This window comes from Grus americana, chromosome 2, assembly GCF_028858705.1.
Source record: "Grus americana isolate bGruAme1 chromosome 2, bGruAme1.mat, whole genome shotgun sequence".
Lineage (NCBI taxonomy): Eukaryota > Metazoa > Chordata > Aves > Gruiformes > Gruidae > Grus > Grus americana.
Window position 1 is genome coordinate 155,574,685 of NC_072853.1, and position 11,815 is coordinate 155,586,499.

The 11,815-nt window shown below is 38.6% G+C and overlaps 1 long non-coding RNA gene across 1 annotated transcript; it reads right to left on the reverse strand.

Annotated features, from left to right (window-relative positions):
- Nucleotides 1-3,428: 3,428 nt before the first annotated feature.
- Nucleotides 3,429-6,397, reverse strand: LOC129203161 (uncharacterized). The gene is made up of 3 exons (XR_008575930.1): nt 6,251-6,397; nt 4,543-4,735; nt 3,429-4,432 (listed from the first exon to the last, which is right to left on the reverse strand). It is a non-coding gene; the product is annotated as an uncharacterized LOC129203161 (long non-coding RNA).
- Between the last annotated feature and the right edge of the window lie 5,418 nt (nt 6,398-11,815).

The following is an 11,815-nucleotide window of genomic DNA, read 5'->3' on the forward strand; positions in this document are numbered from 1 at the left end:
TCTTTGAGACTGGGCATCATCAGGTAACTGAGAAGGTGGCAGAAGACCCTTCTATCCAACAGGTATGATATAATTTGTCCCTTCTGTCAGATATCATCTGCTTTTTTAGAGCAGCACAAGTCTCATTTAGGTCACATAGTGCCCTGGAGCACAAGGTTTAATGGCCATTTCAATGAGTATTATTACATTGCCTGTATACCATTTGTTGTAACTCCAGGTACTACTGTTATCCATGGGAATACTCAGCCTCGCTAGGAATCTTCCTAGCATCATTGGCCTCATTTCCTCTGAGAATGAATTCTACTCCCTAATTACACACTGTAGAAAAAGTGTTTCCTTATAATGGTTTAAGCTTGCCTTTTATTTTCCTTGCTGTTACTATTTATCAGGAAAAGAGACATGCTCATTCTTCCGTTTAAATAGCAGTCACCATTTCACATACTTTTGATACGTTTGCTCTTATTCCTCTCCTTTCTAAATCAAACCATTTCATCTTTTCAAACTCTCCTTTTGAACATTTTTTCTTGTTTGTGACGACTCTCATTATCTTTCTCCGAAAACAATCTAATATATGATATACAGATTCAAGTCTTGATTCTGCAGGTTTCTTAACATTGCTTGTGACCAAACAGATACTTAATTTAAAGCATACAAATATTCCCTCTGCTCTCAGTGGGACTTTCTGTGTAATTAAATAAACGTTGAAGATGTTGCTGGTTGATGTTGCCAGATATATGTTTGTGCCTACAACCAAAAAAAACACATGCAGTTTTATTAGTCACCCTAGAAGGACAATCTGTGTAGCTATTGATTTCAGCCACATACTCACATGCTTAAAAATAAGCCCACAGTTAAACCTTTGCTTCTTCAGATTAATGCCGATCTGCATAGGTTTGTTTCCAGAAGACCACACACTTACTACATGAACACACTATGGCAACAATCTGCATGGAAACAAAGTGATATCGGGGGGGGGAATAATAATAATAAAAAAAGTAAAAAGGAAACTGAATTATGAAACCAAATTACAGCTAAACACAAAGACAATAAATACGTTTAGCCACAGGCAATAAAATATTGCATCATTAATAAAGCTAAGTGGAGAAAAATTTTGCTTGTCACTTTCATTTATAACTTAAATTTTATACTTTAGCCTTACACGTTAGCTCAGAGCATTACACATCTCTCAGGCAATTCCCCTCTGGCCCCAGCAATCATGAGTTACTGTGGTTTCAGAAAGTGGTGAACTGGGTAAATGGAAACTGATTTTCAAGGATGAAATAATGGCCTAATTCAAGGCTGCAGCAGTTTTAAAGGAAAGACAGTTGAGACAGAGAAATAGCAAGGAATTGATGATATGGAGGTTAAAACTGCAAGTCCTCATGGATGTGGGAGACAAACCTGAGAGGAACTTATGGAGCATACTTAGGCTGCTGTGAGATTAATCATTCATGAGTTTGCACATGCCATCAGTAATGGATACAAATAGTGCTGCTCTTGACCTTCCCAAGTGATCCAAACACCAAGCCCATTCCATGTCCTAGCTTGTAGAGGCCATTCAAGAGACTCACCAAATTCAAAGAAAGGGTTGAAAAATTAAGTAAAGAGAGCTCTTCATTCTACCACATGGTTCCAAGAAAAGGCAGGAAGAAATAATGGCAAATTATCTCTCAGTTAGTTACACAGTGTAAGGGGCTGGTGTACCAGTAATGTTAGTGAAGAAGCACCTTAGTAACAACACATTTGGCTTTCTTTAATAGATGTAAACCAGAATAACCTCATTTATCGTTGTAAACAAGAGTTATAGCTGTTTGGGATCTTGTCCTGTATATTCTTGCCATATCTCTAGTTCAAACATCAAGTCTGGGGAGATTTATTGGGTAGGGACCCAGCATAACATGTCCTTCACATATGAACTAAATTTTTGAGGAAGAGGGAAGAAAAAGCTGAAGACAAACCTCCTGGCATTAGCAGCTTCAAGAGGAAGCAAAAACTCCCCTGCAGACCTCAAGGGAAACAGAGATCAATGGATGCAAAGAGGACTAATAGGCTAAATGTTACGTTTCCCCTGAGATCTCCCTTCTACCCACTGCAGAAACCAACTCCTGCCCTTTCAGCCATTTAAAAGAATATGGCATGTCTGCTAGAGACAGACATTAGTTTTGGTTTTATGGTATGAGTGAGCGAGCAGTGAAATAGATCTTTTATTATTTTACTGCACTTATTTTCTTGTTCTATGCTTTTATGTGAGGGCACCTTATGGACACCCTGTTGTAAACTGCAGAGTCATTTATGGTTTATTCCTCTAATATGTTTCATATTGAAGTTGAGAACTCTGTTGCAGTAGACAAAATTCAATCTAAGTGAGTGAGCAGCCTAGAAATAAAAGAGACAAGAAAAATAGCAGGAGGAAATTCACATCAGCTGCAGCCTAAAGACATTGGTAAAGATTCTGAGGAGCCTTAGATTTTACCGTCCAAGGGAGTAAATGGAAATGTTGCTCATGACTTTGGGTTTCAGTGCTGGCACCCCATAACATCCATTTCATTTATCCAGTAGAAACAGAACCTTCACAAAACTATTCCAAAGCAAAGACCGTGTAAGAATCCTTGGAATTCACAAATCTGGCAATTAAACTAGTGCCATTAACAGTACCTATTTATTTGAAATTTTTGTACGGACATATATATGTTCAGCTGTGATTGCAATTGTTTCCAGATTTCTAGTGATTCGCAGTATCATTACTGATATTTGGTTCCAACCTTTTTAATTTAATCTCTGTTAAAACACATTGGGCTTCCTTGGATGAGGAAAGATTGATACTGTCAAGCTGGAGATCAAAAGGAAAGATTTATTATAAAAATATAAACATAAAAATCTTGTGTTAGATATAGTGTTAAAAATTACTGTTTGCTACATTGACTAATTGAGTTGATTTTTGCAGTTAAAATTTTCTCTGTAAACAGTGTTAAAAAGTGTTTCTTATAACCTAAATATAGAATATACCTTTTCCTTGCCTATTACATGCCATAATTGGCATCTTTATGTACTGCCAGGCTCTGAGGAATTAATCCATTGCATTATGTGACTATATACTGAAGTTCATTCTTCTACTGCAAAATGTGAGTGTATTTAATCTTAAACCTAGTCTTAAATCTTTTAAGTAAATATTTACATGTACTTCTGTATTTTTTCTAGAGGGAGCTAAGCCTTAATTTTATAGATAAAAATCTGATTATATAAAACTGAGTTACTACTGTATACTTTCCCATAGGGTTTAATCGGAGATTACCATTGACTTCAATGGCTGTGTATCAAACCATTAGAAAGGCGCATGAAAATTAGATATCTGAGTCGCTTAAATTTGAACTTGAGTGAATTTTAATTTTTTTAAACAATTTTTTTCCCATTGAAACCACATGATTTGGGACACTTTTTTTTTCATTATTCCAACTCTTCTGTTTTCCAGATGATTTTTTCTTGAGCCTCTGATGCAGTATTCTCCTGCCAGCAGGTACCTGCTTATCATCTCACATAACACAGGGGTCTCAAAAAGCTTTCCTGTGATGGAGAATTACCTGCATCATGACTTACATAATTTTCATCATTTTCTGTCTCTCTTCACCGTCCCAGCATCCACATGAGCATTTTGCTCCAGCTGTGCAAAGTATATATTGTCCTTTCTTCCCCACTGGCCAGCAGTCTGGAACAGCCAAATGGCCTAATCATGGGCCTATATAATTTGCAAATTAGTATCACATAATATCCTTGCAGATTGTTCTCATCATCTCTGTGATTTGCATGTACTTTTCTGGATAAGACTCATTAGACTTCTACAATTCAGGATGCAGAGTCTAGTTTCCCAGGCTTAATGGAGTCAGTAGATAACTACTAAACATAGCTGGTGGAGCATTGGATGCCACACCTCTTTTTCTGAAGTAAACATCTAAAATATGTTAGAGGTAGTACTCTAAAAATGCCTCCGCCTCTCTATTGACTTTAAATGGAATTCACCCACCCAGCCAGCTGCAGCTATTTATGCTGCAGGCTTCTAAATTACGTGATGTGCATCCCCCCTTAATGACCACAACCTTGTTTTCATCAGAAGTCCACAATGAATTCATATCACAGTGTAAACAATAAATTATAAAACTCTCCAATCGAAGTTTTAGGCCATGAAACAATCTTCTCAGGAAAGTGGTGGAATACTACTTGTAACATTAGAGGCTAACCAGGGCACAAATACAGAAAATATGTTTCTGTGATTAAAAATATTTACCAATGCTAAAGCTTCCCATGAAGCAGTTTCTTGCTAGTCTAAACAAAAATGACCAAGCTAATCCAAACCCACAAATCTTCTATAAATAAGTATGTTCCAAGTTTCGAGTCCATATCCTCATATCACCATGAGACTGTTATGCTGACATAGCAACTGTAGTGAAACAGGGAAACAAAATAACAGAAACTGAAACTACGATACTGAAGACTATTTTTTTTCTATTTATTTGAAATGGAAGCTTATATTTAATTGGCAATAATTACCTTTAATTGTCAGACACAAGGAGTATTTTCTATTGCTGGTGTCCCTTGAGGCAACTAAATATGAACACTCTTAAGATGAGTCCTCTGTCTTTCAGGAATCTTATCTGAAAAACTGTTGGTTTTGATAAATGTACAGTGATCTTTGTGGTTAAAAGTCCTTCAGATTCCTCAGGCCAGCTCTCTGCTTTGGATCCTAAAACAAAAAAAAAGTCTTAAATCAGGCACAGTGCTAAATGAAGAAACCAATGTAGATGCTGTCCTGAGTTTTCAAGCACATATTAAAAAAAAATAGAAATTCTTTCCCTCCTCAAATTAAAGGGAAACATGAATACCCATTTTACTTCATATCTTTTCTTGGAAAAGTTTATTTCCATGCCCAAAAGACTACTAATAGTGGTGGTCACCTCACTACAGTGAAAACAGTTAAGCAATATGCAGAAGTAATATGTTCTTATTTATAGTAGTACAGAGGTAGTAATCACTCCAGTAGTCCAGCAATATTGCAGGAGTACTTACTCCTGACAATCTTTTAACTCAAGCTCAAGTTAAAGCAAGTTGCAGCACTGCCTTTTTATCTGTGCAATTACACAAGCACTCAACTACCCCCACTGAAAAAGTTGTCATTGAAGGGGTTTTTTTGTCTTTTGGCCTCAAAATCGTGCAGCATTATTTCAGCAATGGATTTGATACAACCTTGTAGCGCAGCAAAAAGAACTAATAAGGGTGTCCAGTGCTGTAGCAACTTGTTATAGCTTGAAATTTAACAGCTAAGTGACAACAGAGGTAAAGGTCATCTACGTGCAATCAAAATAAACAAAGAGTGAGTTGTCATCTAGAAATGATCCTCCTCGGAGAGGATAAAAATGTGTGGGTTAGGAGATCAGTAGAACAACATCTTTTAGACACTATTACAGTCTCCTTTGAAACACTTGTAGTGATGGAGCAGCTGAGAGATGTCTCAGAAACACAAAAAAAATGTTACAGAGACAAGGAAGGTGAAATGCAAAACCAAGTAACAGAAGAGAAGGAATTACTGAAACCACAGTGAAAAACACAATAAAACTCAATGTTTACCCAAAGGAATTTATTCTCACTAAGTTTTTGACCTCACATAAGGGTTTCTCTTTGTATGTAAGAATCTATCAATGATCTGGACGAGTGCACTCTCAGTAAGTTTGCAGATAACACCAAGTTGGGCAGGAGTGTTGATCTGCTTGAGGGTAGGAAGGCTCTACAGAGGGATCTGGTCAGGCTGGATAGATGGGCCGAGGCCAACTGTATGAGGTTCAACAAGGCTCGGTGATGGGTCCTGCACTTGTGTCACAACAACCCCTTGGGGCAGAGTGGCTGGAAAGATGCCTGGAGGAAAAGGACCCGGGGGGGTTGGTTCACAGCCAGCTGAACATGAGCCAGCCACTGTGCCCAGGTGGCCAAGAAGGCCAACAGCATCCTGGCTTGTATCGGGAATAGTGTGGCCAGCAGGACTAGGGAAGTGATTGTGCCCCTGTACTCGGCTCTGGTGAGGCTGCACCTCAAATACTGTGTTCTGTTTTGGGCCCCTCACTACAAGAAAGATATTGGGGTGCTGGAGCATGTCCAGAGAAGGGCAACGAAGCACAGGTCTTATGAGGAGCAGCTGAGGGAACTGGGGTTGTTTAACCTGGAGAAAAGGAGGCTGAGGGGAGACCTTATCACTATCTACACCTACCTGAAAGGAGGTTGTAGCCAGGTGGGTGTTGGTCTCTTCTCCCAAGTAACAAGCGATAGGACAAGAGGAAATGGCCTTGAGTCATGCCAGGGGAGGTTTAGATTGGATAGTAGGAAAAATTTCTTCCCTGAAAAGGTTATCAATCACTGGAACAGGCTGCCCAGGGAAGTGGTTGAGTCACCATCCCTGGAGGGATTTAACAGACATGTAGGTGTGGTGCTTAGGGACATGGTTTAGTGGTGGACTTGGCAGTGCTGGGTTAATGGTAGGACTCAATGATCTGAAAGGTCTTTTCCAACCTACATAATTCTATGATTCTATGATTCTATTTTTACATAGATTCCTAGAAATTACAGCAGTAATCTGAAGAGGAAAATTCTAGGATACCATTTTATGTTACAGGAATTAAAGTATTAAGCACCTTCACTCACTGACTGTGGCATTGCACATTCCTGTGCAGCAGAGTGGCACATCCTTAGCAAGTAGTATCATCGCTATCCCCTTCCCCTTTCTGAGAGCTCATCTTTACTACCTGGCCCTTCATTAATTAACAATGGATAGGCTAAAAAGCACAGTGGTCTCTCTAACAAAGACAAGATGGTCCATTATACAGACTGAAATATTCACATGGTAGAGATGATGTATCTGGCCTAATTTATTCTGTGGGTCAAGGCACACAGACTCCTATTTCCCGAGCTTGTTCCTGAACTGGAAGCACAACTGTGGCATGCTCCAAAGCAGTATAGGATGGCACTGTGCCTGGGCGAAGCCCTGTCAAGAGCAGAAAGGAAGATTATAAATAATTTATGACAACATCAAGAGTCTTTTATCTGACCAAAGTGTCTAAAAAAGCATTAATGAAAATAAGAATCGGGACCAATGTCTCTTACTAGATACATGCAAAGTGCTACTAAACCTCTCCAAAATAAAGACAGATTTTTAATGACACCTATTGTGTTTTATTCCCTTCGATTTAAATAATAACCAGGAGACTCCTACCAAAATAGCTCAAACACCCTAATGCACCATTAGCAATACAATTAAATCACAGCAGCGTTAAACATCTCATCAAGAGCTCAGCCAACCTACAAAATTACTTTTCTATCCTTTCATTCCCTAGAAAGCTTCCACTCAGTTCCTGTCCATCTAATTTCCTTAGCCATCTTTGAGAGTCCCTGAGCAACTGTAACGGAGCCATGGAGGATTGAAGGCATTGACAGAAACCCAGTACAGTCTGTTAAAGATATTTGTCAATGCAGACACATGAAGAAGCACAGAGCTATACGGCTTTTCAGGCAAGTCAGATAAGGGAGCGATAACAGACTCTGAAGCTGTGTAAAGCAACTTCTGTGTTGTACTTTGACTTTCTCTGGATAAAGCAAAGTCCTGCCCATTGCATATAATTTGCCATTTCCCTCCCAACAGCTTTCTCAAGAACACCAGGCAAAAAATACTACCTCTGAATTATATATATCAGAGAGATTACTTCCCCCCTGGTGAGTCAGGGCAGAGAAAACAGGACTGTGACTCATAGTTCTTCTTCCAGTCTGTGGCTGAGGCCTCTCTCTAGCCCAAAGTCCACGGAGCGTTTGCTCTGTGGTAGCAAAGATGCAAGGCCACTTCTTGCCGCGACTTTTACACAGCCAGTGGACAAGTGCCAGCCAACAGACCTCTCCGGAGTACTCCAGCTGCTAATGCAGCTTCACTCTCACCCCACTGACACAATCTCAGAAGGATCTATAAATAACCAAAAGAATTCGCTCAGTGCTGAAATAAACACAAGGGGCCAGATTCTATTGGTGTAACGGAGACGAGGAATGCTTTTGGGCCGTTGGTGTTCATCTTACAATCGGATTGCAGCAATGTGCAGATGTCTGTAACATGCTGACCTAGCGAACCGTGGAGAAACAGAAGTCAGCCACTGTGTGATCTGTACTTACAGTTGGTAAACAACAAAAACAAAGATGTATTAACAATGTTAATACTGCCCTCTGACCCAGTTTCTTTGAAAACGAGAAGCAACATGTAATTGTCATGGTATCTGTCTTTTCGTACACTTGGATTCTTCTACTCTGAAGACCATGCAGCTAAACCATCTGCTTGATCTTCCACACTTTGGCCAGCTATCTACTCAGTCTCCCTAGTACTTCTTGCATCATCATTTTGATAAGGAAGATCCCGAGAAGGAACAACTGATTTCCCTGCAAAGAAGCACCTCTGAATAAAATAAAAAAAATGCTTCACATTCCCTCTCTTTGAACAATGCCTGCAGCCACAGAGTGGGTGACATTACTGAGAACAACGACATCTATTCAAATTTGTAAAGCAAGCTTTTGATAGACATGCTTCCTCCGACACAATAACTTCACTGAATGAGCTGTTAGCTTATCTAGCTTCTACGCTTTGAAGTATACAGTTTGAAAAAGTCAAGCACATACCAGCAGTCCTAGACTGGAGTTTATTAGCTTGAAAAATGTTTTCAATTTCACACTGAAAAGAACCAAAAAAGTGACAGCTTATTTTATTTGCTCGGCTTTTGCTGATTGAAAGAAGTGACAGTGAGCATTAATTTACCATACAGTTATGAGGAGATCTGCAGAGCGCAATGAATTTCTAAGAATTGTCTTTCTTACTCCATGTTATATAACCTTATTCTTTGCTGTATTCACAGTTGACATCCCACAACACTTAATCCTATGGAAGATGTCACCTAACATGGATACATCATGTGCATTTGTCTAAAAGATCAGTGCATGCAGTACTTATCTCTCCATATTTAGGCCTGAAGCTGATGCTGATGCCACTAGAAATTATTTTATCAAGTAAATCAGTCATTCAGATATTGCTGGCTATGAAAAATTTCTGGTTGGACAGGACAACTCACAAAAATAAGTAAACAAGTAAATGCTCTATTCAAAAAAAGTTTCCAAATTACCCAGAAGCTACTATCTTATGTAAACTGGGAAAAAGAGGGAAAGACACAAGAAAAGAGACCTTAGGTGATCTAGACTAATCTTGCTTTGGGAAGGAAGACGCTTTCATTGATAACACACATAGACTGCTGCCCTCGCTGCAGCTAAAAATCATCCTTGTTATAATATGTGACTAACCGCACAAAATCTAAATGGTGGGATTCAATAACATTGTCAAATCACACTTACTTTGTGTAAACTTGAAGTAGTTTGCAGTGCTTGCTAATTTTTTAACTTCATGGAGCCTGGTATTTTTTAATAGAACTGTAGTCTAATTCCTTAAAAGATTTCAACACATTTTTTTGAAAAGCTGGGACTGCCAACCCCACAAAAGTATTTATACTGAAAGGGAGAAATGACGTCTTTTAAGGTCATCAGGAGCATTAGAAAGGATTTACAAACATAACAAATGAGTTTACAAACTGTAAATGAAACGTTGCTGTTGGATTTGCAGAGATTCCAGGCCAATTTCCACTCAGTGAGCACAGCAGTTTTGCAAAGATTACAGAGATGGAAAGATATATCCTATCCTGTTACATATTTCTTAAAGCCTTTCTTAAGCATTTCTTCAAAAATTTCATCTCTAATCAGCTATGAAATACTAATCTGTTGTATTTTAGAATATGTACTCAAAACCAGTTACGACTATATTGTGGTACGGATACTGTTTGCACGCACCATTTAACAATAGTCTCATATTTAATATGAGATGATAATAATTTGAGTTGATTGTAACTGTTCTTCTATTTGGCTTGGAAAAAGACAGGAACATCTCTATTTTAACTGTGATAGTGGAGCCAACATTCTTATTTTGTGATGAAAGTACAGCTGTTATCAGTCACCTCAGATGATTAGGGCTATGGACAGACATCCTCAAGTCAGTGTGTGGAAGACAGACTTTGGAAATGGCCTGTATTGTTTCATGCAATGACATAGATTTTCAAAGGTTTGGGTTTTGGTTTGTTTTTTTTTCCAGAACAGAACAGGCTATTTGCCAATTTCCCATATATCCTTTGTGATTATTTCAAAGCATTCTGATTATTCCACATTATAGGTTATGCGAGATTGTATGCGTACTAGACAACTTCCAGCTGTCTAGTATTAGTCCTGTAATGAAAGTGCATTACTGAGTCAATTAGAAATCAGTTGAGGTCTATTGTAAAGTTTTCATTGATAACAAGAGGTTTTCTGCAGCTAAAAATCTTTTATAGAATAAGAGAAAAATTGTAGAATAATCCAAACTTTTTTTACAGTAGGATAGGAGCTAAACATCACAGTAATGCCAGATCTAGCTTTCCAGGAGGACACACGCAATACCTAAACTTGGATAAATCTTTTAAACATCACATGAACTGCCTATGTAGTTTCAGTAAATCCATGTAAAAGAAATGGCTTTAGGCAACTATACAGACAGATCATTAAAATCTAAACAGCTATAACATCTGTATTGAAAGAATAAAAAAGTGATAGTTTCGAATGATGTCAGTGGTTTTATTTATTTTTTTTGAGTACATTACAAAGAGCTTTCAGCATGCCTGTAGATATGTAAGTAATCATTACCTACACACAAAAGGTCACGAACCATCTAGACTACAGGGGTTTATACAATCCAAAAGTTTTGTTAACTCTTCACTGGCTGATGATGTCATTACAGAGCATCTTATTAAGTGAGTCAGTGGAGCAGGAAATCAAGAATGCTTCAAGTTAAACAATCCTGCAGCAAGGCCTGCCCTGCTCAGAAGTCCTGTTTAATGAACTTGTAAACTGCACTATAAAGTTAAAGGAAAATCTGACTGCTCATTTTCCTTGTTTATACCTTCTTTACGAAACATCTGCTAGCCATTCTGCTGCTTCTTCTCTCCCCTGCCCCCCTTTTTTTTTCTCCCTGCTACTATTATTTATTTACATTGCTATTGATTCAGAGACTGATGGTTTAGGCGATCTTTTAGTCTTTAAAATCTGGCATTTCTGGGTTTAGTTGAGGTCGCCTAAGCAATGAAGAAACTAACAACTGTTTGTTGGAATGTAACTGGGGGAAATGATTTTTACCCCGGGGGGCAGAATTGTGACATGGCTGGAACAGAAGGGAGCTTTTTTTTGAAGGTTTTACCCCCCTTGCAACTGTGCCAGCACATGTATACAATCCTGAGCGATTAGGCTGATGGAAAACGCAGTTTGAAAGCTCCACGCAAGCCTGACTGCTACAAAGCTGACATTTTATTAACAAGTGTTATATTTGCGAGTTGGGTAGCCCCAACTTTACTCTGGAATTTAAAAGGTCACTGCAGACACCAAATAAGGCTTCAAACCTTTAAGACCTGCTGTGAAGGACAGCTGGCATGGCATGCAGAACTCTGCCACGGGGCAATAAAAGAATGAAGTGAATATTTTAGCAGTGAGCTGTCACTAATTAACACAAAATTTATTTACTTGAAAGATAAATATATTTGGAAATGGTAAATGCTCCAGAAAGAATGTTTGGCCATCAGTTGTGCAAGTGTTAGTTAAGTAGGAAGCACACAAGACGTGCCTTGGCTAGGATCTGAAGCATCGAGGCTGAGTATCTCCAGACTCAGAGACATGAAGTTCTTGA